We start from the raw sequence: 4,470 nt of genomic DNA on the forward strand, positions 1-4,470 counted from the left end.
CAGCGGACCCCGTGCCGCCTCGCCAGACCTGGCTCCGCCGCCGCCGACCCTCAGGCCAGTGCCCCGCGCCTCCTCTTCTCCTTCCTTCTCCCGTGCTCTCTCTCTCCTCTAAGCTTTGCGCTGCCGACATTCTTCGCAGGATCCGCCGCCAAGCTCGTCACCGGCCTCCTCGGCCTTGGTCGTCGCTGGATCCGGGATCCCCGACCCTGGATCTCCCCATTCTGGCAAGATCCAGCCTTCCTTGCTTGCCTTCCCTCGCCGCCTCGTCGCTGGCTGTCACCGCCGGCCGCCGCCGCCGCCATAGCCTCGTCCTGATCAGGATTGAGGAGGCGCGCGCGCAGCGCCCGTGGGCCCCGCGTCTGACCCAGTGACCCAGCCGGCCCGATCGATCGCCCCGCCGTCCTAGGCTTGGCCCATGGTGAGCCCAGCACCATCCCATCTCTCCCGCTGCCTACCCGTCGCCCTGGGTGTATTATACAATATTGCGCTCATCTGTTTTTTCCAGAAAAACTGCCAAGTCCCTGATTTTTTAGCATTCTAGTGCCCTGTTCATTGCATCATAATTCCATGCATACAGCTCCGTTTGGTGCGTGCTATACATAAAAATGTTCACCAGGAGATGCTCTTGATTTTGTTCCATTGTGTCATGCTTGTTTGAGATCATCGTGATGCCCGAATCATTTTTGCAAGAGTGCTATATGATGTTAATCTGCTGAAACTGTTATAACTTGGTGATTTGTTATTTTTGTTGCATTTGATGTGTGCATCCTATGAGCATGAGCTCTACATGTGTTTTGAACTATATCATGCCATCTTTACAGCGGTGCCATCCATGTATTTTTGTGTGTTGTGTAGTGATTGCGTTAAGCTTGTTAAGTAGGGTACTTGCTGTTGCTGTTTTGCTAGGTTGAATCTGTTATTTTGTGATGCTATGTAAACCTGCTGCTACAAGTAAGTATATGCATAATCTGGAGATGTTAACTAAGGATGTTTTATTGTACATGTCATGCTCTATCCGGCCATGCCCCTGGTTGCATTTATAGCCTGCTGTAGCTTGTTGTAATCTTGCTCTAAAATTGCCAAATAATGTTGCTGTCAGCCTGTTAACATTAAGTTCAGTTTTGCCGTGTGTTTTGCTAGTGATCCATGCACCCCTATGAACTTGCTATTGCCATTCTTAGCTTCATAAACATGTCTTCTTACTGTTAGTCACCTTGATATGCCATGTAATGCTCTGTTATGAGTGGTACAAGCTCACCAACATGCCTACTTATCGTTGTTCCTGCCATATTTGAATTTGTCATATTATTTGCCATGTTTACATGGGTGCCATCATATCTTCTGCTCCTTTTTGGCTCATTGTGAGTAAGGGACTTTTGTTCTATGAATTTAGTAGGTTCATGCCATGCCTTTGTTTGCCATGATAAGTTCTTGTAACATGTTGTTTGATAGCTCTAAACATTGCAACCTGATGTTATTTCTGCTAAGCCTGAAACTGTTATTATTTGCAATCTTGCCATGTCTTTTTGAGCATGTTCTAGTGATTTCTGGAGATAGCTCAGTGTTCATGTTTTGTCATGCATTACCTGTACATCATGCCCATGCCTTTTCTTATCATGTTGAGCTGCTGTAGCATATTGTTTTGATGCTTGCAATATGCCTAGTTGCTGTTTTGGACAGCTTGTCCTTTAAACTTGTTTCATGTGCGTGTGTTGAACCGTTGCTCCATTTTGAGTGTGCTCTATATGAAACTTGCTTGATTTTGCATGTAGCTTCATATTATCATGCTGCATCCTTGTTTTGAGGTGTTTTCTTGATGTTTGTATGCATATTGCATCAATGCCATGTTTAACTTGCTTTGCTCATATCTTCTAGGCCGTAGCTCCAAATCTAATGAACTTTATATGTAACTTGACTAGAATCTTGTATAGATCATCTTGGTGCATCTTAGCTTGCTGTTTAACAGCTTGAACATAAGGTTTATTCAGATCTGGACCAATTTCAAAATTTGCATATGAGGACTTACCAGAATTGTTATCTGTTGTTTCCGGCCTCATTTAAACTTGCCTTGATGTGTTGCTCTTGTTTGCATCATCTCTTGCCATGAGTAGCTTCATCTAGCTTTGTCATGCACCATGCTTTTTGTGCATCATGTCTTGTATATGTGTGGTGTGTTTACTATGTTGTGTGCTTCTTCTCGATAGTTCCCGTTTCGTTGCGATCGTGAGGATTCGTTCGTCTACGCTTGGTTCGGCTTCATCCGTTCATCTTCTTCATGGACTCGCTCTTCTTCCTTGCGGGATTTCAGGCAAGATGGCCGCTACCCTGGATCTCACTACTATCATTGCTATGCTAGTTGCTTCATTCTATCGCTTTGCTGCGCTACCTATCTCTTGCTTCTCAAGCCTCCCAATTTGCCATGTCAGCCTCTAACCTTTTTCACCCTTCCTAGCAAACCATTGCTTGGCTATGTTACCGCTTTGCTCAGCCCCTCTTATAGCGTTGTTAGTTGCAGGTGAAGTTGAAGATTGCTCCATGACGGACATGATTATGTTGGGATATCACAATATCTCTTATTTTATTAATGCATCTATATACTTGGTAAAGGGTGAAAGACTCGACCTTATGCCTGGTGTTTTGTTCCACTCTTGTCGCCCTAGTTTCCGTCATACCGGTGATATGTTCCCGGATTTTGCGTTCCTTACGCGGTTGGGTGATTTATGGGACCCCCTTAACAGTTTGCTTTGAATAAAACTCCTCCCGCAAGGCCCAACCTTGGTTTTACCATTTGCATCACCTAGCCCTTCTTTTCCCTTGGGTTTTCGGAGCCTGAGGGTCATGTTTATTCACCCCCCCGGGCCAGTTCTCCTCTGAGTGCTGGTCCAAACCGAGCGATGTCCGGCGCCCCTTGGGCAACCAGGGTCTATGCCAACCCGTCGTCTGGCTCATCCGGTGTGCCTTGAGAACGAGATATGTGCAGCTCCTATCGGGATTTGTCGGCACATCCGGGCGGTCTTGCTGGTCTTGTTTTACCATTGTCGAAATGTCTTGTAAACCGGGATTCCGAGTCTGATCGGGTCTTCCTGGGAGAAGGTATATCCTTCATTGATCGCGAGAGCTTATCATGGGCTAAGTTGGGACACCCCTGCAGGGTATGAACTTTCGAAAGTCGTGCTCGCGGTTATGGGCAGATGGAATTTGTTAACGTCCGGTTGTAGATAACTTGACACCAGATCCGAATTAAAACGCATCAACCGCGTGTGTAGCTGTGATGGTCTCTTTTCGGCAGAGTTCGGGAAGTGAACACGGTTTTGGGTTATGTTTGACGTAAGTAGGAGTTCAGGATCACTTCTTGATCATTGCTGGCTTCACGACCGTTCCGTTGCTTCTCTTCTCGCTCTTATTTGCGTATGTTAGCCACCATATATGCTTACTCGCTGCTACAACCTCACCACTTTACCCCCTTCCTTTCCCATTAAGCTTTGCTAGTCTTGATACCCATGGTAATGGGATTCCTGAGTCCTCATGGATCCCAGATTACTACAACAACAGTTGCAGGTATAGGTTATGCGATGATCATGATGCGAGAGCGATGTTTACTTGTTTTGGAGTTCTTCTTCTGCTTCTTCTTCGATCAGGGGATAAGTTCCAGGTCGGCAGCCTGGGCTAGCAGGGTGGATGTCGTTTGAGTTTTTGTTTGTGTTTCATCCATAGTCGGATGGTGCTCTTATGTAAGATGATGTTGTATTCGTGTGGCATCCTATGCCTTTTGTATGTATCCCCATCTATTATGTAATGTTGATGTAATGATATCCACCTTGCAAAAGCGTTTCAATATGAGGTTCTATCCTTGGTGGGACCTTCGAGTCTCTTTAGGATAGTATCGCATATTGGGCGTGACAAGTTGGTATCAGAGCCTCGACCGACCCTAGGAGCCCCCTTGATTGATCGTGTAGTTTGGCCGTTGTCGAGTCTAGAAGAAAACTGTTTTTGGAGTCTAGTTATATCGGAGAGTAGGAATTCTTTTTACTCCTCAGCCTCTTCGTCACTCTGGCGAGAAATCTTGACGTAGGTGGTTTGAACTACTCCTCTTCCCTTCAAATTTTTCTTTAGGATCACGCGGTTAGTTTCGTGAGTTGTCCATCCTCTTTTATCCGGTGCATCTCTCGTCAAGTCGACTCAAACCTCTTTGTCTTTCGCGAGATCAATCCTCAGTTCTTCCTCCACGACGTTGTTTTCCCTATCCTAAGTTGTCCTTGTTTTCCCCACCCGCCCACCCCTTTTCTTCTTGGAGCCGGAGTCCGTAATCGAGTATCCATCCTACTCATGCGAAGTCTTTGCTTTCTTTCCTCAATGATTTTAACCGGTGTTTTCTCTTCAAGATATTCGTCGATTTCCCCTTCCAAGTTGCCTTTGTTTTCCCGCCCTCCCACCCCTTTTCTTCTCGGAGCCTGAGCCTCTTTCGAGCAT

This window comes from Triticum dicoccoides, chromosome 4B (assembly GCF_002162155.2).
Source record: "Triticum dicoccoides isolate Atlit2015 ecotype Zavitan chromosome 4B, WEW_v2.0, whole genome shotgun sequence".
Classification (NCBI taxonomy): domain Eukaryota; kingdom Viridiplantae; phylum Streptophyta; class Magnoliopsida; order Poales; family Poaceae; genus Triticum; species Triticum dicoccoides.